A 27,964-nucleotide genomic window follows, 5' to 3' on the forward strand; every position below is an offset into this window, starting at 1 on the left:
GTGAAGATCTTATAATCAACATTTAGGAGAGAGATTGGTCTGTAATTCTTGATTTTGTTCTTTTCGGTCCTCTCTTTATGTATTAATGAGATATGTGCCTCTTTCCATGTATTTGGTATTACCCCCTTAGACTCAATATCTTTGGTTAACATCTTAAATTGAGGACTTCAGATTTCTTCAAACGCCTTGTAATATTCAGAGAACAAAATATAAAAGGTAAGCAAGAATTAGAGGAACTAGGGGTGACAACAGACTGGTGGTCATTGAATAAATTAGAATGAAGATATAGAAAAGATAGAAACTTGGGCTTTTTTGAGGGTGAAGTCCAGGTAGATAAACTGTGGATTCACACTGATGAGAAAATAATAAAGAAAATGTATACATACTTACTGGAATACGAACTGGAGGATGAGAGGGTAAAGGAGACTATGATAAAATGGGCACGTAATTTCGGTTATAACATTGACATTGATCACTGGACAATGATGTGGAAAGATTGTTATAAAATGATTAAGCCAGTAAATCTAAGAGAAAATATCCTCAAAATGTTTTACAAATGGCACTACACCCCTGCAAAACTGGCAAAAATGTCAGAAGGTAGCAGCAATATCTGTTGGAAATGTAAACAAAAAAAAGTAGAAACTTATTACCATATGTGGTGGACATGTGAAAAAGCCAGGGGTTATTGGTTACAGTTGTGGGAAATAAAAGGAATCACTCAAAAGAAATTAAATTTCAAACCCAAAATAGCACTATTAAATATTATGCCAGAAATTACTACGAGAACAACCAAGAGAATATGCAAAACAAAGTTGGAACTTAATATATGTTTGGGCCCAGGGACAGATCTGAGGATAGGGCAAAATGATTGATGGGCTTTGTTTTTCCTTTTTCGCTTTCAATGCTCTCTGAAAACTTGGGAAATTTGGGATGCAATGAGGTCTGAATCTCTGTCCCCAAAGGGGGGGGGGGAGGGTTTGGGGTGGGTTTTTTTCTTTCTTCTTCCTTCATTTTGTTTTCATTTCTTCCCTTCCTTTCCTGTTTTATTTCATATTGTATTTTATATTGTATATTTGTTTGTAGTGGATTTTAAAAAAACATTCCTTAGTGATAAAGTTGGGTTACTTACCTGTAACCATGGTTCTTCGAGTGGTCATTCTGTGAATCCACACGAAAGGGTTAAATCAGCGCCAGCGATGATCCTTTCGGAATGTTCTAGAGCTAAAAAGAAACAACATTGTAGATTAGGCATACTGCGCATGCTCCTCCCACCCAGCCTTAGTTCCATTTATCCGCCACCTAACAACAGCGATGAAGCTGAGAGTAGAGTACAAACATACAGTGACGGATAGAGGGGAGGCCGGGTGGGATCGTGTGGATTCACAGAATGACCACTCGAAGAACCATGGTTACAGGTAAGTAACCCAACTTTCTTCATCGTGGTCTTCTGTGAATGCACACGAAAGGGTGACTAGCGAGCTGACTCACCGGATGGAGGGACGTCACTGAAGGACTGATGTTAAAACCGCTCTACCAAAAGAAGCCTCCTTCTTCGCTCTGACATCCAGTCTGTAATGTTGGATAAAGGTAGAAGAAGAGGACCATGTGGCAGCTCTACAAATATCTGGAATCTCGATGCCACGCAAAAAAGCCGTAGAAGAGGCCACTGCCCTGGTGGAATGCGCTCGAAGCCCTTCCGGAGGGTCCTTATGTAAGAGTTCATAGGCTAGCGAGATGGTAGCAACAATCCATCTGGATAAGGTAGACGGTGACGCTGGTAACCCTTTCTTGACACCAAAGTAACAAAGAAACAGTTTATTAGATAACCGATATTCCTTGGACCGAAATACATAAAACGCCAGTGCTCTGCGGACGTCCAATGTATGAAGCATGCGCTCTGTATCGTTGGACGGATCAGGAAACAACGTGGGTAGAACAAGGGGTTTACCCAAATGAAAATCAGACACCACCTTGGGCAGAAAGGAGATGTCGGTGTGGAGAACAACTTTCTCACGAAAAAACTGTAAAAAGGGATAGTCCACTCTAAGCGCAGCCAATTCGCCGGCACGTCTGGCGGAGGTGATAGCTACAAGGAAAAGGGTTTTAAGTGTTAAGAACTTCAGATCACATTGAGCCATAGGTTCAAATGGAGGCCGCATAAGGGCATGAAGGACCAATTGCAAAGACCACTGAGGAAGGGGTGGAGGAACTGAAGGCCTGAGATTAGCCAAACCCTTCAAAAACGCCTTGAGTGTTGGATGCGCAAAAAGACGTGAAGCCGAAGAACCATAAGGCTGAAAGGAGACCACAGCTGCTACATATACCTTCAACGTAGAGATGGAGAGGTTAAAATCGAAGAGATAACGGAGAAACTGGAGTAGGGTAGATAAGGTCGTGGGAGACGGGACCAATCCCCTGGAGGCCGTAAACTTCAAGAAACTTCTCCACTTATAAGAGTAGAGTCTTATAGTAGATGGTTTCTTAGACATCGCTAGGACTTCCCTGATTTGCGGGATATCCTCCACGCGTGGAGGTGAAGTGTTTCTAAGTCGGGATGGAGGACCTTGCCCGCCTGTTGTGTCAGTAGCTCCGGGAAGAGAGGAAGACGTAGAACCTCGCTGGAGATGGACCGTAACGTGTGAAACCACGGTTGTCGGGGCCAAAAAGGTGCTATCAGAATGGCTTGCGCTGCGTCGTCTATGATCTTGATCACTGTCCTCTGAATGAGTGGGAAGGGCGGAAACAGGTATGGAAGGCCCTTGTCCCAATTGATCATGAACGCATCCCCGGCTGAACCTGCACCTCTGCCGGCTCGGGATGCATAAACAGGGCACTTGCGGTTGTGTACAGTGGCAAATACATCTATGGTCGGCGTGCCCCAGAGTTGGCAGATGCGTTGGAAGGTCGTGCTGTCCAGCTGCCACTCGTGTGTCTGTGTGGTACGTCGACTGAGACGATCTGCTATCGTGTTGTCCTCTGTGGCAATGTGCACAGCGACAGGAAAAACATGATGGCGGTAACACCATTCCCAAAACATTACTGTGATGAGAAGCAGAGACTGGGAACGTGTCCCTCCTTGCTTGTTCACATAGTACAGGGCCGTGGTGTTGTCCGTGACTACCTGGACCCCACGACCCTGCACTAACGGCAGGAATGCCTTGAACGCCTTGAAGATGGCCATAACTTCTAAGTGGTTGATGTGTAGAACCCTCTCCCGCTCCGTCCACAGGGAATGTATTCTGTGAGGGCCGCAGTGTGCACCCCAACCAGTGGTGCTGGCATCGGTGGTCACCTGCACTGATAGCCGGAGGGAGCGAAATGGGCGACCTATGGTCAGGTGAGGTGTGAAGGACCACCATTTGAGCTGTCGAGCCAGCTCTCTGGTAACCGGGATACGCTTGGTTTGACGGTCTGTCTCCGGGTTGAATTGGGCTAGCAACCACGCTTGAAGAGAGCGAAGTTTCAACCTGGCGTGAGCTAACCCTGGGGTGGTTGAGGCCATCAGACCGAGAAGGTGTTGGGCAAGCCTCGCTGGTACCGATGCCGCTGGACGAAACTCTCGTACCGCCCGACAGATCTTCCGTATACGGTCTGGTGGAAGAAAGATGCGGCCCACTCTGGCATTTAACTGCGCCCCTATGTAATCGACAACCTGTGAGGGCACTAGGCGAGACTTTTTGCTGTTGACTGTTAGACCTAGGCTTCTGAGAACATGAAGGACATATCTTTTGTCTTCCAGGGCACGACGTTTGGAGGAGGAGACTACGAGCCAGTCGTCGATATATGGGAATACCTGGACCCCGTTGAGACGGAGAAAGGCGGCCACTGGCGCCATACATTTTGTGAACGTTCTGGGAGCCGTGGCCAGGCCGAACGGAAGGGCCAGGAACTGGTAAATGGTGTTGCGAAAAAGAAACCTGAGGTATTTGCGATGGTGAGGGTGGATCGTTATATGAAAATATGCATCTTTTAAGTCTATGACCAGAAACCAATTTCCTTTCTTTAACAGGTGGATTATGGTCTCCAACGTGACCATACGGAATCTTCGAGGCCGGAGGTAGGTATTTAGAAGTCTTAAGTCTAAAATGGGTCTGACGCCTTCGTCTCTCTTGGGGACAGCAAAATACCTTGAATAAAAGCCGTCCTTTATGAGAATGTTTGGAACTACTTGAATAGCGTTTTTCCTTAGCAAGGAAAGAACTTCTTTTTGTAGAACTGGATCTGATGACGTAGACCGTACCTGCCCCAGGGGAGGTGAACTTGTAAACTCCAGAAGATAACCGAACTGGATGATATTTAGCACCCAAGAGTCTGTTGTAATAACTGACCAGTTTTGGAAATAGGGAGAAAGCCTTGTATTGTGTTGTGTTAAAACGAAGGCGTCCGGGTCAAAGATACTGTTTTGCTTTTTTTGCAGGCGGCTTGACACCCTGACGGCGCTGAGAATGCTGCGGACGGTAAGTATGTGAGGATGAAGCAGGGTTGGCTGACCTGGCTTGAGAATGCGGTCTAAACTGTTTGTACTGAGAACCCTGGGAAAACTGATTGTAAGGCTTCTTCCAGTTATATCTCGTATACCTAGGTTGTGGCTGTAGGTAGTACGATCTAGCAGTCTTCTTGGCCTTGTGTAACTCTTCGAGATATAAATCGGTCTTTTCGTTAAAAAGGCCAGAAGCGTTGAAAGGGAGATTTTCTACCTTCGCCTTGACGTCATCCAGAATGTTGGCCTCCCTGAGCCAAGCATGTCGCCGCAAAGTGACAGCAGACATAAGGGTCCTAGCTGAAGCTTCAACAGAATGTTTTGTGGCTATGCGAAGATGCTTAGAAACAGTTTGAGCTTCTTCATAGGTATTAAGGAAGTCCTGTCTAGTGTCCTCAGGAAGCATCCGCAAGCCGGGTAGGATTTTAAGCCAGAGCTGCTTCTGGTACGCCCCCAGAGCAGTCTGATAGTTGGCCACTCTCAAAATGAAGGAGATTAATGAATAAATTTTCCTACCCAAGACCTCAAGTTTCTTTCCCTCCTTGTTCGTGGGAGTGACATGAGACCTCCCTGTTGGTCGGGTACAGCTAGTCTCTACTATTAACGAATTGGGAATCGGGTGCTTAAGAAGAAATCTGGCATCCTCTCCAGATACACGGTAAAGATTCTCAGTGCGGCGAGATAAAGAGGGAGTGTTGGACGGTTGTTCCCAGAACTCCTTAATCATAGTGGCCAACGGAGCCAGGTAAGACAACGTAGGCGGAGGAGACCTCTCACTGTTGATGTCGCCAAATATTAAGTCCTCCTCAGCTATAGTAGGTGCATCAACCTGAAGTTTAAGAACCTTGGCAAGCCTGGTAAGCATCTGGGAATATGAGGAAAAATCCTCCGATGGCGAGGAGGCATGTGGGTCCCCCGTATCTGAGCCAACAATTTCAGGAAGTGGCAAGTCCCCCTGATCATCCTGTTGGGGTTCGCCTGCTGACTCAGAACAACTGTCCGAAAAGGAAGAAAAGTCCTGAGAGGAAGGTGAACGTCCTCTCTTGCGCGGCATCTTATGAGGCTTCGTCGGTTCTTTATCCGGTAGTTGGGGAATTATTGATGAAGGAGCAGAAGAAATAGGGGCAGACGCCTCCTTTGGTTGTTCACGCGGTGGAAGTACGGGATCGACGTCGACTCGACGTCGACGTCGACGATGACGCGGCGACGAAGAAGAGGAGGAGGCATAAATGTATCTTTCCTTCCTCCGACGTCGATGCCTCTCTTGCGACGTCGAGGACGATGTAGATGTATAACGTCTCCGATGTCGACGTCGATGCTTCCGCGGGGGCGAATAGGATGACGAGGAGTCCTCCGAGGAAGATCTATGACGGCGGCGAGAACGTCGATCGGGAGATCGACGTCGATGTTTAGAAATATGCTTCGTCTTGCGGAGCCGTTTCCTCGGGGGCGAAGAATGTCTCGACGCCGATGAGGAGGAATGAGCCAAGGACGCCTGCCCGGTAGACACAGGGCTGTGAGGCGGAGATACCAAGCTTGCAGTGGCACTAGCAAGCTGGTGCGGTGTCGGGGATAGAACCCGAGGAAGACCCACTGGCTCAGCCTGTCGAGGAGGTAGCGAAAGCGGTACCTCCGACAGGGACTCTCCGTCTCTTGGAAACTCCTCCAGAATCGGGGACGGGAGAGAAGCGGAAGCAGAAAGTAACTGCTCCGTTGTCCCGATGTCTTTGACCTGCTTTTTCTTCTGCTGTTTTGCAGGCTTCGCCGATGGAACCTTTGGCGCAGACGACTTTTTTGCAGCCTTCTTAGGTTTGTCCGTAATCTTGCTCTGAGCCTTGGGACAAGGTGGTTGGGCAAGGCTAGAGGAGGTAGAGGGAACAGCCGCCGAGGCAGGAAGCTCCATAGTTGAAGGTTTTGAAGCAGCCAGCGTGGCGTTCCAAAGATGGAATTTCAAACGCTGCTGGCGCGCACGCAGGGCAGGTTTAGTAAAAGCCCTACAGTGCCTACAATCTTGCGGGGAATGTGCCTCCCCCAGGCAAAAAAGGCACTTATCGTGCCTGTCCTGAAAGGGGAGCTTCCGATCGCAGGTGACACAGCGGCTAAACGGACCGGACGGGGACATAAGCCGCGAACAGGGAAAACGCGGCCGCAAGGAGACCGTTGGTTTAGGCGGGAAACCCACGCGTCTCGTTAAAAGAAGGGAAATCCGAAATGCAAAGTCCGAGAAGCCAGTCCGTGTCAGGATAGGAGATTTAAGGGTGGTCTAGGCAGTCCGAGTCAGAAAAAAACCGATTTTAGCCAAAAACGCGATAAACAAGCAGGAGCTCTAGTCGAAAGGAACCACTTCGCACGGCGGAGAAATGGAACTAAGGCTGGGTGGGAGGAGCATGCGCAGTATGCCTAATCTACAATGTTGTTTCTTTTTAGCTCTAGAACATTCCGAAAGGATCATCGCTGGCGCTGATTTAACCCTTTCGTGTGCATTCACAGAAGACCACGATGAAGAAGCTGCTCTGCACATGGGTAACTGTTTTGCTGAAATGCAAGAAATTGTAACCAATGAGCATACATCCTTCAGGGACCAATCAACAGCTGCATTCCTTTATTTTATTTTTTTAAGAACTGTATAAAAACTTGAACCCTGTTGATCTCCGGGTCCCCACCCTACTGGGCACCCAAGTGCGCACTTGTTTTACCTGAATAAACCTGTTGCCCTTTCCTCCAAGAAACTGTCCGCTTATTATTATTGCTCGGGATTTAGCTTTAATAGAATCAGCCAAGACATCGAGTTCCAGGAGTAACACTGTCATTTAATGGGCATGCTGTTCAAGGAGTCCTGGGGTGTGTAAGATTTATACATAGATTCTGTAGTTTAAAAGGCAGAGCCACCCCTTCTCTCTAACTCTCTCTCACTCTCCTTGAGGATTCTGAAACCTGGAGTCAAAAAAGCAATTCTTCCATACTGTAGGCTTTAGTCTGACTCTTTGATCATCAGTTCCTTGACTCGATGGTCAAGACACAAGAGAATCTGGGTGTGGAATCAAGTAGCTCTCTTCTTCTGCCTCCACACCACACTGGGAATGAATATCTAGCCATCCCAAGGACTCTACGTTCCTTCTCACCAAAAGTAGCTTCCACTCAATTAAGGTTTCAAGCTGGCCCTGAATAATTGATATGCATGTCCCTTTTGTTCCACTGGAACTTAGGCATACCTCACAACAAGAGCAAGACTGCGCGTGCGCACACACACACACACACACACACACACACACACACACACACACACACACACACACACACACACACACACACACACACACACACACACACACAAAGACAGAGTGTGTGAGAGAGAGAGAGAGCCAGACAGACAGACAATGTTGCAGAAATACGACTTACCAACCTCACTTAAGTAAAATGCTATTTGCATATCTCAGTCATCACAGTTAACTGAACGCATTCCCTACTGTCACTTTTTTCTCCAGGAAAAAAACGGGCCGACACTCACTTTTGGCACACTTTCCAGCCCAAGGTTGAATAAATAAGGGCGATGCTCAAGCCTGATAAAAGCACAGATATGCAGATTACCCTGTGGTAAGCCCTGCACTGCAGATCTAAATATCTAAACCTGCCAAACTAGCATTACCATGGAGACAAAACTAATGTGCTGTGACCACATTTCCTACTTAACACCATCTGGATCAAGCAAACATTTCAATTGTGCCTGTCCCTCCTTCACATTTTTTTTAAATTGCTGACCCATTTTTCATAAATGCATGGTGCACGCCCTGATACATGCATATCATATTTTGTTCGCTGCAGAGCCTTAAACTTGATCTCATGAGTGCAGAGGCAAAACACTCATAGGAGTTCTTTCCATTCTCTTCTTATACACAAATCCGCCCCCCCCCCCCTTGCAGTCTTCTCTCTCATTTCTTAACCCCGAGGAGTAGTACATTTGCACTGGGCCTAGGTGGCACTTTAATCCTAAAGGATAGGGCAAGACTTCCATTCAGTGGAATTAATTTTATGTAAGTGCTCTGAATCAGGGCACACACAGAACGGGGCAGAGGAAGAGGTGATTCCCAACCAACTTTAAATTGAGTGATAGATAACAAAGTGCATTTGGGAAATTTATTTTTGGACAACAAGCTAGCCTAGAAAGCAAGCTTGAAAATTTATTTATTTTTTATTATAATTTTCAGCACTCCTTCAGAATTTAGCATAATATTTTTGTAAAAAAGGATTTTTCTAGTTCACTTTAATGTGGACAATCAGTCTGAATTTTCTTTTTTAAATTATAGCTCACTGCAGCCATACTAGATGGAGAATACTCGTGTGTGTGTGTGTGTGTGTGTGTGTGTGTGTGTGTGTGTGTGTGTAAATTATCCAAATTTTGCTGTGTGCATACACAGTACTGTCCCAGCCACTTATTTTATTTGCTTGTTTGTTTATTTAACTTATATGCCGCCCACTCTACCCAAAGGTCTCTGCGCTGCTTACAACAATTAAATTCAGTTAAAATACAATAAAAGATAAAATGATTAAAATACAATTAAAATAGATACTCTAAAATTGCCATCAGGACCCACAGTTGATGTTATTTCAACTAAAAGCCTTCTGAAACAAGAGGGGCTTGACCTGGCGCCGAAATGTCATAAACGTTGGCGCCAGACGAATCTCAGTCGGGGGCACAGTTCCACAGTCTGGGGGCAGCTGCCGAAAAGGCCCTTTTTCTACAAGCAATCCCTCTTACCTCCTTGAGGGACGGCTCTTTCACTTAAATGAAATGAATTCCAGGAGGGTACTGGAATTTCCAAGACTTAAGGAGAGTTCAGGATTTCCACTGGATTACTGCAAGCACCAAAGCTGTCACCGAAGCTACCAACATGAATTTGACCCAACTCCGGGAGGCAGTGGAAGACAGGACGGCCTGGCGTGCTCTGGTCCATGGAGGCACGAAGAGTCCGACATGACTAAACGACTAAATAACAACAATGCAAGCAAAGGGGCAAATGGCAGCATTTAGTCTTGTCCATGGGACCTAAGAGGGGCATAAAATAATTAAAAAGAAGGAGGGAAAGAATAATATGATACAGGTCAGTCTTGCCCAATCAGATGCCTTTCATATTTTTGGACTTCAGTTCCCATCATTCCCTGGCATTATGGTTGAGGATGGTGAGAACTGTGCAAAGCATTTGGAGGACACCAGGTTGTGGAAGGCCTACCTACTGTACAAAAGCCATCATCGTGGCTTCAAAATCAGCACGTATAGTCCTTCATGCCACCTAGGGGACGTCAGCTCTCTTCTTTGAGAAACACCGGCTTTGTGCATGATCTTATCAGATATGTTTCACAAACCGAACAAGGGTGACTGATCAAAGCTAAATGGCTTCTCTGTCTCCAGTCATTTTAAAGCTGGGCATTAGATGGAATGCAGTTTATTTGCCTGAGCATCCCTGCCAGCCAAAAAGCACTTTACACCATTTATCCTACACCAGGAATTAGGCCCACCTCAATAAGCAGAACTCTCTAAGGCACAAAATGTGGATCTTAGCTTCAGTGCTCCCGTCACTTGATTATAGCAAATGTAGAAAGCATCTCCAAGGTACTCTGTCAGGTCCTCTCGGAGTTGACGTAGATATCAAAAGACAGAGAACTTCCAGGCTGTTTATTAGTTCAAAGCGTTTTCAGTCATAACACTCTCTGGCACTTTGACTTCAAGTTATGAAAGACAAAAGGCAATATCCTCATTAAGATTTTTTTTCTCTCTCCCAAGGTTTTTTTTCTCCAGATCCTAGTAATATATAATAATCCTGTGCCATCAAGTCAATTCTGACTTATGGTGACCCTTTTCAGACTTTTCTAGGTAGAGAAATCTGTTTCCAAACAACATTTCCCTTTTGAAATTATTTTTTAAATTCATAAATCAAAACCTGATCAAAACAGTGTACGATAAAACATATGTGAGAAAAATACAGCAACATAAAAACTTTCAGAAAAGAAAAACGAAAGCTCAAAGGAGCCTGTAAAAATAACCAAAAGGCAATAGCGAAGCGCTCCATCTTTCCGGAGAACCGTTCAGCTTGGTGGAAAAAAGGAACTGGGGAAGATGGTGGGTGGGGGGAGAATATACCTCGTGGAGGATGACACCATAAAATTGTTACTTTTAGCTCTAGAATCTTCCGAGAGAGCCAGCGCAGGTGCAGACAATACCCATATGTGTGCATTCACAGAGGCCACGAAGAAGAAGTTTTCATTTCCCTCCTGAAAGCTAGCAAAGACTAGCTTCTGTGGCCTCAAGTGGAAGACAGTTCCACAGGTGAGGCCATCTTGCTGTGGTCTTTTCAGTATGTTTTTGCCCCTGCTTCATGTTGAAATCATGCATATTCCTATGCATCGAAACAGGGCTTTATGCAGACCTCGACTTACTTTTATACAACATTTAATCTAAATTCACAAACTTTCTGTAAGAGATTTGTTCAGACCCCTGGAAAGAACTACGGATCCTTTTCCCAGCAGTTGGATCGGAAGAAAAAGAAAAATACAGACGGAAGGAAAAGAGATAACTCTGCTGCAGAACTTGGAAATGTTACTACAGTATTTAGATTACTTAGGCAGCACAGCAACCAGGAGTTGTAGCTCCCCAAAATCTAGCTTTTTCAAGCTCTGCTCTTAAGCTACTACTTCCCTGATCTCTGGCTCGCTTTGCATAAAGTCTAACTGCAGGTCTTTGGTCTGAGTGGTAAATTCTTGGTAGGAAAAACAACCACCTCTTTTAAAACCGGGACAGTTTTCAACACTGTCTGCGCAGCACTTCTAACTCCTTTGAGGGCAACAGACACAGCTAACAAGCCGCATGAAAAATGTAGTCCATACATTATTAGGTCTATTTCCCACTGCTTCCTTCTCTTGATCATGAGCCCCTGTCCAAAGTCCAGAAATGCAAAAAATAACATCCCTCTGGATGGAATGCAAACCAATGTACAAGCGTGCTGGAAGAGTTCTCCTGTCTACAAGGTCACAGCTTCACGGCATGAGCTGGCAGGGCATGCTGGCAAATCACCCAGGTAACCATGGTGGCAACTCAGATGAAATCCTTATGGAAAATAAAGATCGTCTGGTATTTATGAGAGCGTTTATACTGTTGCTCTTGGTAAGGAGGGAGGGAAGCCATATTTAGCTTAGTTTTATTTTCTGATCCCTGCTCTTGGCCCTTTTATTTATTTTATGTAAGTTATTTATGTCCGATATTTCTACAAACTAGATGGGAGACTAGCTGGAGATACTGCTCCGTATAAGCCAACACATCTCTCTAAATGTCTTACATTTAATAATGAAAAGGCAATACAGAAGAAAATGTATTGAAACTGAAAATGAGATATCAAAAAAGTATAATTCAGTTTATCCAACAGCCTAGTCATTTCCCAAGGAACGAAGAGCAATACGAACAGCGTATGACATGGAAATATGGGCTTATTATTATCAGACGACTACCCAAAAAAGATAGTAGCATTTGAAATAGATTTATCATAGAATCTTAAGACTTTCTCAGGATTCAGGTGGTGTCCAATAAACTAAGTATTAAAGCATAGGAACAAAGATGAAGAAAGCATTTTTGAAAAAAAATACACACACAAGAAATACAGAAAATTTAAATATACTGGTCATGTTACCAGAAATGAAAAGTAAGGATTGTTATAGCTGATTATTCATGGTAAAATAGTTGGAAATATTATCTGAAGAGAAGGTTATTATCTGAAGAACCTTGGAGCCTTGTCTCAATGCAACATAACATCCTAGTTTACCGCTACTGCGTCTAGAGTCAGCATGATGCCCGGCATCAGAAAATAACAAGAAATATTTTCTTATTATTTCCTGCAGGCTTTATTTTTAACTTTTTACTATGCTGTCCCCGGCCATAGTTTAATTGGTTGCATTTTATATTTTCAGTTAACAACATACTGCCTAAAAAGGTCTAGTTATCAAGATATGTCAAAGTACAATATGTACATCCTTATCTCGACAGAAGAAGACTATACTGGGTCTTTCAGGTATGGCTCCCTATGTGTTCTTGGACTAAAACTCCCATCTTTCCTCAGCATTCTCAAACTAGGGCTGATCAGAGTTATAGTCCCCAAGCATCCGGAGCTTCTCACCCCTGGACTTAACCACTGGTTTTGAACTGGAAGGTCACAAGTCAGCCTAATGGGGGTTCACACCAATGACATTTCTAGCACACACTTTTATGGTGGGAAACTATGCACCCCACAATGCACACTGGGGCTAATGGTGTATCTATTTCCAAAGTTGTTATGGCTTGACCAAAGTTAAAAAAAAGTGTGTTTCCTGGTTGAGCAGAGACATCTCTAGATAGATCCTATTGGGAAACTGGGGCCCATTTGACACAGGGTTGTCATAGATTACAAACATATGTATTTGCTTCACTGCACAGGCACACTAGAAGCAGCTGGCGCCAATAGCAGTCTCATGCTCCATACCCAAGTAGAGAAAAGGGAGTATCACAGGATAAACACAATTTCCTGCTTGGACTAAAACTTTAAAATTCTAACATGCATCTGGTTTTTGAAGGAACTCAAGAGGGTCTCAACATGCTTGACTATTTCATCTCCCCCTCCCTCCCCCACACCAACACCCATTCCCCTGTGTTACCTCCTATAGCCTTCTCAAACAATTGTCTGTGATCCTCTCAGAGTATACCAAAGGAGCATTTTCTGACACTAACTGTAAGCTTTGGAAAGCTTCCCAGATACAGTAATCAGCATTATTACAACAACTAGATCAGAATTGATTTCTCCTTCGGCAATTCGGCACTAACATAGTGACAGATTTATACATAGTAATAATAATAGCGCCTGATTTAGCATCAGACACTGAGGTCAGTTTTAATATTTGAGGCAACTCCCTGCCACAAGGTGTTTCCTTTTTGCTTCCCTGCAGAAAGGGACAGAAAGCAGATCATAGTTATCATCCACTTCTCAGATGCATGGTCGGCTGACAGATGCATTCCACGGGACACCACATCAACACCGTCCTTGAAGAAAAGAAATTAACAAGTGGTCCGAGAACCTATTTGTTTATTTATTTTAAAGCTGAACAGAATGTGCATTCTGGAAGTTCCAAGACTCAACGTTAACTGTTTCCTGATTGAAATGTTGTAACCATCTTCCCAACACAAGTGTCCCCAGTACTGTAGTGCTCAACTACAATTCCCATCACCCCAAGTCAGCAAAAGGTAATTGAGATAGGCTGTGTTGCAAAAAAAAAATGAGAGTACACTGTATTTTCACCACAGCTCAACAGTAAGACTTCTGTAGCACTGCAAGAGCAGTTCTGTGAAAAAAGTTACTTTTTCAGATTGCAACTTGCAAAAGTACTATGTCGGAGGTTTTCTGTGCAAACACAGAGCTGAGGCCTTCTGAGATGCACAGTTCTGAAGGATAATCAGATCCGTAGCTCTGTGTTTGAAATGTGCCAGATGTCCCAATTTTTTTTGAATATACCTTAGTATTACTATATATATGCCCAACCTTTTCTCTCAAGGAACTAAAGTCAACATACCTGTCTCCTTTCCCATTTTCTCCTCACAACAACCTATGAGAGAGATCCTGGTCCAAATCTTGGCCCGTCGGGATGAGGACAGACTTAACCCTCACCCACCTCCTTGCCCCTCGTATGGGAAGAAAGTAACCATAGAAAGAGGAGACACCAGGCCCAGGAAGGCAGTGCCAGGGAGCCAACAGTAACACAGCAGAGACCCTGGGCAGAGGCCGTGACAAAGAGCGGACCAGGCACAAGAGCGGGTAGGGCAAGAGGAACCATTTCCACTACCCTCAGTGGGGGGCATACTGTCCTCTTTGCTGTGGTCCTCCCCCCTAGGCTCAGAAGAAACATCCTTGTTCAGGAAAAAAAGGAACAGAACCTCTCCCAGTGAAGTTAACGGGGAGGAAGAAACACTAAGCTGGGTCTAGTTGTAAATCCCCCCCCCTTTGTTGGAACAAGCCCCTTTCTATTTCAGCCAGCTATAATGTCATTATCTGTGGATCCAGGGATGGTGCAAGAAGCCCCTGTTGACTCAGTCAACACTTACCGGGCTCACAGAGACCCACTGAACTAGTGGGGCTGATATATGTATTGATTTAACCAGTTCGGTTTGTTCAGCATGTCTAGTCTAACTGGAACTAGCAACCAAGTGACTGGAAATTGTTATGGTCTACCATGATCTCTCTTGGCCAGAAAAGAAATAATATAAAGTGTACAGGTGCCCATGGATACTGGATTGCATCTGGCTTAATGGGCATTAAATACTGCAGACCTCCAACAAACATCTCAGGCTTGGTAACCCTGTTGTAAGAATGAGCTCAGATATGGTCCAATAAATGCTAGAACATAAAATAAAACCCTCCTTGTTATATTGTTTAAAGATCTGCCTTAGAATGAGATGTTGTGATGACTTAATTAAAAAACAAACAAACAGGGGCTATTGAAGTTCCGGTTTCAACAGGAATGAAAATGGTATTTTGAAGAACAAAGGGATTTGGTAATTAGTTATCTGATAATTCCTCAAGGTTGTTAGAAGCCAGAAGGGGAAATGCCCACAAATTGACAATCTATGTCTGAAAACGGCACTAAAATAATCATCTTTTGCACAGCAGACAGATCTGCCCATCTGGCTCTTCTTGTGCATTTGATGCTGCCAGAATTCGAAAACAGTAATTAAAGGCTACCCAATGATGAAATACTTACTCAAAATCTGTTTCTCATCCTTATAAATCAATACCTGGTCCTCAGATGGCCCCTTCCTCCACCTTCCCTGACAGCCTCAGCCTTGTACCGTAATATGAACAGAAAAGGGCATCAGCAGATGATGGAGTAAAGAAAATGTGAAATGTTTACATGGATGGCTGACCAGCGACAAACATACCAGCCTGATTTGGCTAGTGTTTGTATGTTGGTTCATTCTCTTTTAGTGTGTGCTATGTAATTTAGCAGCTTGGCAGTTCCATTCAGAATTATATCACTTAGAAGGCCCACTAAAATCAAGATTAAAGGATTTAAAGGTACCTAACATCCACTGGATCATAACCTACAAAATGGCAAAGACCAGTTTTATCACAGTCTTCAGAAATTTAAAGACACGTTGGGTTAAAGATATACAATGGTTTGGTTGTGAATTCACGAAACTCAACATTTCTCACCGCAGAAAACTAGTCCTCACTAATCTCTTCTCTACTGTCTTGTTGCCGACTACAGTTTCTACAGTCCTTTATCATTTGAGATACAGGCTAGGAATTCTGGGAGCTGTAGTTCAAAACATTTGGAGTTCTAAAGGTTTGCCACCATTTTTCTATAGCATTCTGCCATAACTCAAGATCAATGAGATGGCTGTATATCCACTCATATTTTCTCATGTCCCATGAATTGAAAAACTGCCTTTTTTTGGACTACAACTTCCAGAATGCCTCAGCTACCATGCTCATGACACTCAGAGTTCTTGGATTTGTAGTCCAAACAAGTAACTTTTTCAAACTCTGACCATTGTGTGCATGCAATCACCTGGTAGGAAACTACCGTAGTACTGTACTGTATTTCCTCTTAATCCTTAAAATTAAGGTCATGTACAAAGGTGTGAGAAACTTTACCTGTGCCCAGATGACAATATTTCTAACTAATGACATGAATGTTCTGGATATCTGCCACGTACTTGGTTTATGCAATTTCTTGGTGGAAGTCCCTCCATTGTCCACTGAATAACCCATTACACAGCAAATCTTTCCACTAAGCCCCGCCCCATTTAATTTTTTTTCTAAGCCAAAGAGCACCTGAGCTAAAAGAATTTAGTCTTCAATATTCGTGGACACAGCTACCTATCAAAATAAAACACTAAGGGCAGCAGCCGCTTTGTTTAGACAAGAACACTGGGCGTGGCAACATTTAGGTTATCAAGCTACCGTACTGCATAATCCTAAGTGAACAAAAGAAAACAGATCCATTTTGAGAACACTGTTCAAGCCTCCCTATTAACTCTAAGGCAGATGCAAACACAGAATGTCGAAAAGATAAATTTAGTCCTCCTCCGAAATGCCAGCCTGGAATTAAAATTAGGATGCTACAACATGGGAATGTCGCAGTGGGCACTTTTTAATTACAGGCCTTATAGACTCTTTGCATGCATAATCATTCGCCTGGTTTCTTCCTTCACCAGGGCATTATTTCATGTTTGTGTTTGTTCGAAGGCAAGCACTTTGTTCTAAAGAGCAAAGGTCAGCCTTGATGAAACTCTGATCGGAAGCTGAAATTGAGTTACGGGAAATTTGAAAGAAGGGTGTGCTGCGTTTTTCCATAGCTGTCTCTGCCCAACTTGAAATGCCAGTTACAGTATATCTTCAAACACACACAGGCTGTAGCTTACTGTGGCCTCATAGTGAAAGGAAGTATGTTATGTGGGAGCACAACTCTGATTTTAAGTATGTTCTATATTCATTACTCCCATATCATCAACATATGCTCTACTTAACCTGTGTGTAGTTAAACCTGACAGTGTATGATACAAACTGCCCTCCACAACAATCTTCCTAGCAAAGTCACCCAGGCCAGTTTACTGGCTAGGTTCTGCTCCCTTTAAATATTTTTTGATAGTGTAATAGGCCCTGATTCCCAGTGTGGTATAGGGGATAGAGTGATGGACTGGGACTCTAGAGAACAGGGTTCAAATCCCCACTTGGCCTTGGAAACTTACAGGGGGACTGAACCTGGTTAAACCACTCCTTAAATATCTTATTTACCTTGAAAGCCCTTTTAGGGTCACTATGAGTCAGTTCCAACTTGACAACACAGAACACACATAGACAACCTGCCCTGAGGCCGCTAATTCGGTCAGTATATGTGGTAAAGCAATCAACTAATCAATCTACTGTTGTATTAATATTCTGCTTTTCTTTCAAGGAGCTCAAGGCAACATACATGGCTTACTCCCCTGCCTTCTCTCCTCACATCAATCCTGAGAAGTGGGCCTGGCTGATAGTGAGTGATTCACCCAGTGAGTTTCATGGCTGAGAGAGGATTTGAATCCAGCTCTCCTGAGTCACAGTCCAATACTCTAAACACTACACCATGCTGGCTAACTTAAATAAATCTAAAATAGGCTGAAATATCTAATAAATAAATAGGCAAATGAATAAATAAATAGTCAACCTAAAGCCTCACTCTTACCAAGTAGCTGTTCTGCTGAGAACAGTGTTGATAGGTAGAATCCCTCATGTATCCAAAGACTAGTTGTAGGCAAACCATCTAATTTCCATCCTTCAAGGTTGTGTCAAGGTCCTTTACTGCTTAGTAATACTTTTCAAAGTGGGATTTTTGGACTACAACTCACAGAAACATAGACAGGCCATAGAGGGCGTTTGTGAGTATCATGGTCCAACAACGACATTTTCCAAGTTCTGGAACAGTGAGACTTGATTGATATCTGAGGGTTCAATAAAGTTCCAAAAAGGGAGACGGTACAAAGAGAAATGTTGAAATTTTTAGTGGATGGCTACTGTCACTACTACAGCCACAAAAACAGAAACCAAATTGTACTGGTATTCGTTGGCATCCAGCTACTTTTTCTAAAATTTCTTTCATGTAAATATTTGGTTATCCTTGGGACCCGACGGCAGAAACAGTTTATTTTGTTTAAATTATCACTTTGAGAGGAATATCTGTAAACGTCTGCCACCTCTGTTACAACAAGGAGGATTTGTTTTGCTAGCAGGGTACAGCTCTCTTTTAGATAAATTCCTTCTTTTTCTCTGTTTGTCTCTTCCAGGCTCACCTGGACTTTAAATACATTTATACAACTGACATGGTCACCTGCACCTAGCAGTATTCCAAGTTCTGGAAGTATTAATTTTCCTCAAAACACTTTTGTTGTGCAGGAAAGGGACCAACGCCTCCTTTTTTATGAGGAGGAATATGGGAAACAGAGATCAACAACTCAGTTTTGAAAACATCCATAGTATCTCAGTTCAGTACCATTAGCCTGAAGGTTAAAAAAGAAACGATATAAAACAAAAAAAAGCAAAGTATCCTGCTTATATACCACCCCATAGTGCTTAAACTCTCTCTGGGTGGTTTACAATGTAATTGTGCAGGCTACACATTGCCTCTCCCCAAGGAAGCTAGGTATTCAATTTACTGACCTCGGAAGTCAAGTTCAGGCTGGCTGCCTGGGACTGGACCCAGGTCGTGAGCAGTTTTGGCTGCATTACAGCAGTTTAACCACTGCGCCACTAAGACTCTAAACTGGTGAAAAACAGTTTAAAACATGTTTATTACAGTATTTAATTGTATATGACGCCTTTAGGGGACTCAAAATGACTCACAACAATTAAAACTATACAGTGATCACGATTTTTAAACTGCCATTCAAAACGATACGAAAAACAAAGATTTGTCAATATCAAAACCAAAATTTTAAACACATTTTAAATCCTTTCAAAAATCTCTTAATAAGTTTTTAAACTAAACAAGAAAACTAATATTCGATAGTCAAAACTTCCAAACTGCACCAGCCAAAATGTACCCATGGGTGGAAGGAAGGTGGGAGGATGTTTTCACCTTGCAGCACTCAAGGTGTTCAAAAACATATTTAGGTCTTGTTGTAGGAACCTAGGAACAACGGTCTCTATACAATAGCAGTGCCATGACACTATTACCTGCCATGCAGCACTTGGAAGTGGTTTACTGGTCTGCTCAGACAGATGAAATTTTCCACCAGATAACATGTGCTCAAAGCCATGGCCATTTCCATGAAACTCCAGGTGTACACTTATTGTGGCAAGTCCTCTGTAAACTGCAGTGATGTTGTGTGTATTTGCGTGAGAAAAGAGCACTTTGATGAGTCTAAAACTAATTATTTTAGCTAGTGCATTTGCAAAAAAAAAAAAAAAAAAACAACACATGTGTTTAGGGGAAACCACATTTAGCCAGAAAATACTGGTTATTAATTTCATTCTAAGTTCAAAATCATTATTTAAAAACATACACCCTGATGGTCCTGTGGATGAATGGATTAATTTAAGTCTTTCAGTACTACTACAGATTTTCTGTGGGAAAAGGCTGTACTATAAAATTGTTCCGACTATTTGTCACATATTTTTAGAAGATACTTCCTCTAGAGGTAGAAGAAGAAAGAAGAACAAACCCAGCAGATTTAGCGAATTAGAAAATGCTGCAAAGTAAGAAGCCAGAATGTATGCTACTGTATTTTCAAAATGTTTCAGAGACACAAATTCTAATCTCAATTAATTACAGACCACCTGGCTTTGAAAAACATTTAAAGAACTTCTGCTATCAAAAAAGGGAAATCATAACAAATAACCAGCTATTTATAGCAACTGTTGCTCTTAAAATCTGTGTTGTTTTTTTTAAACCAGCAGGGGCAAAGAATGTGAGAGCTGCCATCATCATGTCCTGTTTCTCAGAGTGTTGGACCAAATGAATCTATTCTAGAAAAGTCTATTTATTTATTTAAAATATTTTTGCCCCTGCTTTCTCTTCAAGAGGACCCCATCAGCAAAATGGTGGAATTGTTGAACTGTGACGAATGTCCTAGTTGCTCCTGCATCATGAAGTCATTCTGTCTCGACCTGACCTACCTGGCAGGGCTACTGTAAACAACGACTAGTAGACAGCTTGTAATGCTGCCTTGACCTCAGTGAAGGTAGGATGGAGATTTAACAAACAAACAGAGAGTCTTCTGTTCAAATGTGTCCTCAAGGGATTTCCATCATGCCTGAAACCAAAGCGTCATAATGGAATTCATCCAGCTGGAAAAAGCCCAACCTTTCACTGTTCAAAGCTGGTGGTACCACAGTATGACGATGATTTTTAAAATACAATAAAGTAGAATCCTCTCTGAGCCCAAATCACTATTCACCCGTCATCTAGATTTTGATGTCTTAGGGATCAACAGTAAATAAGAAAGGAGCAAGGTGCCTTTGTCTTCTTCTTCTGCGATTAATGTTATTCTCTTCATCCATTTCATTATTTTCTCTTCCCTCATTTTGCAAAATGGACTCAGATCTCAATCATCTGCTCCTCCCTTCTGTTTTACTGACAGCTTTCAACATGGTTCTTTGCTGATGGCTGAACACGCATGCAGGCATTTGATTCCTGCTTTCCAAAAGAATCGTGATGCTCAGCAGACAGACAGCCAAACACCGTCTGCTCTAAAAGCAGTGCATTGTTCATCCTTCCAGGAGCAGACGAGGATTCAATTAACTCCCCCTCTCATGTAGAAATATGAAATCTCTCAACCATGATACAGACTGCAATGCTGTAAGAACACCTTGTCCAGGAAAGCATTTCCCACAGCTTTCACAAACACATCGTTCCTCAGGGACCATATTCAAAATTAGCCAACACATAAGATCCTGAAGTTCTGTAGGGTTTTAAATCCCAACAGTGTTAGATCTCTACTCTTTTGTGATCCTGTTACGTGCTGTCAAGTCATATTGGACTGATGGTGAGCCTAACAGGGCTTTTAAAGTATGAGGAATATTTTCAGCAATCGTTTCATTCTAATTATGCACATGAGCCTAGATTGGATAGTGCTGTGATCTAGTACATGGCAGTGGACTTAGTTTTATTTGGGGCTCCTTTTGCTGTTCTGATCTTGCTAGACAGAAGCAAACGAGTTTTTATCTCGATCTCTGACTTGTGTTTCCTCTATATCTTCCAATGCTTTTAAAAATTAAACGTACATATTTTTGGATTATGATAGTTAAATAAATAAATAAATAAATAAATAAATAAATAAATAAATAAATAAATAAATAAATAAATAAAACAATAACACTACTACTACTACTACTACTACTACTACTACTACTAATACTAATACTAATAATACTAATAATACTAATAATACTAATACTAATACTAATACTAATACTAATACTAATAATAATAATAATAATAATAACAACAACAACAACAACAACAACACTGTGTAAAAAGTCATGCTAGTAGGCAGAGGCAGAAATAACTGAGTATTTGGCCTGCAATTCAATCACATCATATTCCAAGAGTAATGGCTCCCACATTAAATACAAGTCATGTTAAAACATTATATTGTAGCCTTCCATTATGGACTTTGCATTTTTGTAGTTTTCCTGAAAACAAATGCATTGCATCTCCTCTAGTCTCTTCCTGCATCCACTCTATGTCAACTCTCTCTCTCTCTCTCTTATTACAAACCTCATGTGCTTTCCCAAGCACATGCATGTGTAGACAGTTACAGTTCTTTCTTTTTCTCTTCTTTATTGAGAAGAGTAACAAAAGCTTTGGTGGACCCTTCTCTCGACCTTAAATGTTCCTCAGCTAAAAAGTACAGTGACAACACAAGTGTTTGTCAAATCTTTTGGTGTTGTCTATTCTGAAGTGAAGGGAGACAGGTGGCAACTGTACATTAAGAAATGATTGATGTATGTTATAATTCCACAGTGGGGGGCATGGGAGGAGCCTCCATGAAGAATCTGAGCATGCTTGCACATTCAAATGCCCCTGGGCAACAACAGCACCATGTTGACTATTCCTTCTACTCCAGGAGTACCACTGAATTGCTTCTGACACAAATGAATAATTAGCGCCATAACACCATCTAAAAGTTTCAAGTTCTGTTTATTTGTTGTTTTAAAACAGCATGACTTTTGAAGAGGAGTTTATAAGCTGATTCACTGAAAAGCAAGTCAGAAAAGGAATGTTCTGAACTGTTCCAGAATGAAGCATAAATTGGAGCAGAGAAATGGTGCACATAAACACACCTCCTCTTTATCCCATCTCCAAAGTTGCATTGCTGACTAAAAACTAGAACTGTGGCACTATTACAGGGGCAGTATATTATATGTCGTCAGTGTCATTAATAACCCCTTGTCCAAGTTTTGGCACTCACAGAAAAGGAGGAGGAAAAAAAACAAATATTGTTTACCCATTGCTCTTACATTCACTGCATAACATTTCCTGTTGTGTTCATTTTGCTGAATAAACTTCTGAGCTATGTTTCAAAACAAAAAGTAGTTTTCCAGGTAACACTCTTGTCTATTTTGTTCCTTTATGGGTGAATTCATACATCCCAAACAAGCAATTGGTTGCACATTTAACAAAAGCTCACAAGACATGTCTGTAGACACCAGATGGGTAATGTATGACTAGGGAATGTACAGAATACCATAGCAATAATATTTGGTCAACAGGGAAGTATGTTTTCAAATGGTTCACATTCACAATTCGCTGTTGGTTTTTTTCTTCTTCTTGTGCATTTATACTGCTCATCCAAGTGGAACTCTCCCAAGTTGTTCAATGTGACAGTGTGTATTGTATGACTCTTAATTCGTATCTACTCACAATCTCCCTAACATATTATTCACTCAGAATGATGATTCACCCTGCAGGAGAAGCGAAAAAGCCAAATATAAATATAATTATCACATTTTTCTAGAGGTTTGGAATGTTGTTATTGTTGTCACTGTTCTTGCTGCTGCTGCTACTGCTTTAATACAACCCTGATAATCTCCGTGGCCAAGAGAAATCTGGGCAAAGATACTCCCTCTAAGAGTAAACTGTTGTAAGCAGAACTGAGGTTTACACAGTCCACTGTAAACAAGACACAGAATACAAACCAGCTTCAATGCATACCTCCAAACTGGGTGCAGTCTTCTCTCTATTATTTTGCACAGGTGGTTTCTGAAATGGATCAATTATGTAACAGATAGTTTGGTCTTAGTTTGAATAGTTTGGCTGAGTACATCTGAGTACACAAACCGTGGGAAGTTCTACTAGTCTGATAAGACTTCAAGAGCAGCCATGATGGCAGACTGCACATCTGCCATGGACCAGTCTAACCAATTAGAGTTAAGACTCCTGACTATAAAGTTGGCCACAGGATGACTGGACCACAGTATTATCTACACAGTAACTGCAACCTGAAGTGGAGGAGAAAATCTCTACATCATACAAACTCAGATATTCAAAGATTCATCTTAAAAACAAATTACAGACTGTTTTTCCACTGCATATATATGGAATTCAGAGTGCCATACATTAATTGTTAAAAACAACAACATGAGTATATATAAAACAAGCACAAACCCAGAAAAACAGAAACAGGTGCAGAAAAAAAAAACACATGGGTTTGTCCACTAAAAGCATTAACCCAGCAGGTCAAATCCCTGCCGGATAGATAGATAATCATGGACGCAGAATTCATTTCTATCCAACTCAGGGAATAGGTTAGCAAGTGAGAAATAGCTTTTCTGTTCACCTCAACCTGAACATTTGTTTGTACAACTGAAAACAAAATGTTTCCAGATGTAGAACAAAAATATAGAAATCTAAGCTAAAAACTTTGAAAGATAAAAAAAACACCACTCTATCGTGGATCTCTCCATAGACTAACTTCTTGTGTTTTAATTTTGTTATATAAAGCAGAAAATATTTAGAATTACTAAATACTCATCAGTATTAACTACTGTACTGGCTAAATAAAGTAAACATTTTCCAAAAATAAGAAAAAGACAGTCCCACAATAATTCTAAATACACAAACTGGCAATATGCTCCTATCAAACCAACAGGGCTTAATTCCATGTAAATATGTTTACAATGGCAATGAGTATAACACAGTTATGCTAGGATAAGATGCACAATATAAAGAAAAAAACTAGAGCGGATGTGAATTCTGAAGATGGAAGGTTTTGGATTCATAATTCAATCCTGATAATTTGCCAAGGGAAGCCATGTTTGAACACTAAGAAAAATCCTTAATTGTCAGTTCTGCACAGGCAAGCATAACCCAATCACTTCCAAATGCATTGGACTACAATCTCTATCATCCACATCCATCAGGGCCAATGGCCTGAGACAAGATTGCGCAAGTCACCCGGGGGATTTCACAATCACTACAGCAGAGAGTGCTATTTCCCTCCATTTTACTTACTCCCAAGTACTCAAGGATAATTTCAAGATGTGCTCTTCCATTATCCTGTTAAATGACCACAACACTCTTATCTTTGCTCTTCCACTGTCAGCAAATAGATTATAAATGCACTGTATCTGTTTGATTGGAAAAAATATATATTAGAGGAAGATTTGTGAGCCCCTGAGAAGCACCAATAAAGCTGTGTTCACCCTGTCAACACAAATGCTCCCAAGGTGCTTGAAAACAATTATGCCTATAAATAAACTAATGGATTGAAATTGGCATTTCTGAGCCAATCTGCGGTGACTGAGCAATAAATGTCATTTGTGATGCCAGGAGACGGGGAGGATGGCAGGGGGAGACAAGAAAGAGCTCCTATCCCATTTTCTAAAACCACTTCAGATTGAACTACTATTTCTCCAGAGTCTCAATATTTTTCAGATTACAACTCAAAGAATTCCTGGAATAGTAATTTTTCCTATCTTTACATTTTAGGGCCCTGTCAGGAGAAAAGCTCAAATGTTTATCCTCTTAAAAATCAACGCCTTTATCCTGCGCAGCATGAGCAGACTGTTGCCCTTGTCTGAAGCGTCACTCACTGCCTTGTCAAGTATGAATTTTAAGATAATTTCTTTAATTAGAAGCAACAGCTTTTGCAATTAATCTCCCCCAAACACAGATACCACATGCAGAGCAAGATAGGGAGATGGAGGGAGAGCAAAACATTCTCTAATGGCTTAGTCTACCTCATACCTGTGTTTCCAGGAACAAAAACAAAAAACTAGACCAATAACATAGTAAACAAAGCCTTAAATCCTGTTGTTTAGCACAGCAAGTCACAAGAAAGAGCCCCAGATACACACTTTGGCTGAAAACCTCTTACCTAGGGTAGTCAATCACATCTAGAGTAAGCCTATTGAATCGGTGAGGATTAGGTGAGATTACTCTTCTGTAAATTCCATTGATTCAATGGGCCTATTGTAGTTTAACTTGCTTAGAGAAGCAAGTCACAACTAATACTAGGCCCACTAAATCAGTGAAATTTAACAGAGGAGTTAACTCACCTAATCTCCACTGATTCAATAGATTTACTCTAGATGTGATTTACCCTAGGTAACAGGTTCTCAGCCAAAGTGTGTATTGGGGCTCTGGGAGATGCCCTCCCATGGGTTAAGGAACAGTGCATAAACTTTTTCAACTCTAGGGCCCTATCTGCTATAGAATGTGGGGCCAGAGAGGCATAATGCATATGTGTATAAAGTATCCGTGTGGCGCTGTGTATAGAGTGATGGACTAGGACTCTGGAGGCCCTCTTGGCTATAGAAACCCACTGGGGGAGTGGAACTCGTAAAACCACTCCTTAAATATCTCACTTACCTTGAAAGCCTTATTAGGAGCACTACAAGTCAGTTCTGGCTTGACAGCACATAGTATACACACCCTCCCTCTTCCTTCCTTCCCCCTACACTTCCCACAACCTCACCATAAAGGAATGGGAATATTTAAACTTCCTCTTTCTACCTGTTGGGATCTACAGTCCATTGGGATGCCACTGATGCTCACCAAGACTATTATTTTTCTATGCTACTACTTGCCAAAACAAACAAACAAACAAACAAAAAACCAAAACACAGCCATGAAACAGCATGGGGGAGGGGAGAAGTAGTGATGGCAACATGGGAAAAAGAGGAAATTAAACAACTATGATTGATGGTTTGTGGTGTCACTTAAAACAATGGTAGTCTAGCAAATGCTAATTTGTTAATGGACAACATCACACTTCAAAGGTCTCACAACAGCGTGTGGGCTTTTTGTTTCCTTTTGCTTCAAGCACAATCACATGATACATTGCAGCACAGAAATATTGTTTCAGGAATAGCACACACTTTTCAAACCTAGTTTTCAGACATTACCCTGAGGTTCAGCACCTTAACTAATGAGGAGCATGGGGAAAATGGTTCCCCCCCCCCAACTAGACATAGTGATCATGTTGACTAAGAGATGTGGGGAGCTACAGTGCAAAAAGGCCACTTTTCCAGGCACTGTGCTAAGGGTTTATGGTCGGTTTGACCATACAGAACAGAGAATGAAACAAGAAGGACAAGATGTCTGCACTAGGGAAAAATTTCACAAGCAAGATCTACCTGATAACTATGGTAATCTGGCTAACTGTTATGAGTAAATACGCATTCCCTACGTGAATATGCATGGATGGCACACACAACAGGCTGGCAGGCATACCATGAGCCATAAATTTCTAGGTAGAATTAGCTAAAACTGAGGTTGGATACTAAGAGGCTGCCCATACTCTCAAGTGAGTTAGGTTGTGTTTCGCACTTTGTAAAAATGCCTGTCCCCCCCCCCCCCACTTACACTCTGCTTTGAAATTTGTAAAGCAGGCAAATGTTATCAATAGGTCATAAATCTCCAATGCTCAGTCATCCAAAGGAAACCCAGTAGCACTGCTTCTTTCTTTCTTTCTTTCACCAAAAAGGGTGGGAAATGGGCAACAGTGTGAATGCTAATAAAGCCTGATGTTCTGCTGGTTTGTTTTTCCTTTGTCTTATTCCAGGCTGGCAAATAGCAATGCATGGGTTATCTGACCACAGCAGTTCAAACATGACCAGTTACTGACCTTTACAAATGCGAATCACATGTAGAATATCGTTTTGAAAGGAAAAGTTAAAAAGAGGCTCTCTTTTCTGCTCCATACCTGGCCAGAGGCAAAAAGTACACAGAAAAGGTACTGCCAAGGAATTGACAATCTAGAGTTTATTACAAAGAAAGCAACAGAGGAAAGTACCTGAACTGCAAGTAGGAGTAAAAAGATGAGGGGTCTGATTTCATAGGCTTCAGCTTAGTAGTATAGAAAAGGGGGTCTCGAAGGAAGTACGGGAGGCGTTAAGAGAGATGTTAAAGAAGGCTGTTCCAAGCACAGGAGGAAGTATTTTGAGAAAACAGGCGCCCCTGGTACTGTGGAAAATGATGAAGTTTGAAGGATAAATATCACAGGAAGGGATGGAAGATATGTTTATGAGCCTTCCTTGTTTTTGTTGTCTGGCAAACCACCTACATAGAAGCCAGTACAGAATGCAGTGTTCCCTTTCTCTAGATCTGAAGCAGATAGAAAGTGTATCAACAACGAAGACAAAATACAAATCATACGTTTATCGCAGTCACTCTCATGTCTAACAAAGTGGATACGTTCCACAAAAAGTCACATTAAAATACAGCAGTTAGTCTTTAAGGTGCCACAATGTCTTGGTCCTCTTAATTTTCTTGCTTTTGTGTTGTGTTTCTTGTTCATATGCTTGCATGGACTAATATGGGTACCATGTCAAAAACAGAAAGTAAAAAACTCTCAGAGGAATGGTCCAAAGGGATTCGTGTAGGAGGGAGAATATACTGCCAAGTGAGTAATAATCCATACTTTGTTTAGGCTAACACAAATAGCATAATTAACAACATCTGCTAAAAAATTAAGTTGCAGCTGTAGAGATA

At 42.0% G+C, this 27,964-nt stretch overlaps 1 protein-coding gene and 1 long non-coding RNA gene across 5 annotated transcripts in view; one reads left to right on the top strand and one right to left on the bottom strand.

Annotated features, from left to right (window-relative positions):
• Window positions 1-27,964, bottom strand: part of DIP2C (DIP2 acetate--CoA ligase C (putative)) — a 308,258-nt gene that overhangs the window by 141,612 nt on the left and 138,682 nt on the right. The window lies entirely within an intron of this gene.
• LOC144583790 (uncharacterized) lies at window positions 824-10,489 on the top strand. Its single transcript, XR_013537735.1, has 2 exons — window positions 824-1,115; window positions 6,989-10,489. It is a non-coding gene; the product is annotated as an uncharacterized LOC144583790 (long non-coding RNA).

Source organism: Pogona vitticeps, chromosome 6 (assembly GCF_051106095.1).
Source record: "Pogona vitticeps strain Pit_001003342236 chromosome 6, PviZW2.1, whole genome shotgun sequence".
In the NCBI taxonomy this organism is placed as follows: domain Eukaryota; kingdom Metazoa; phylum Chordata; class Lepidosauria; order Squamata; family Agamidae; genus Pogona; species Pogona vitticeps.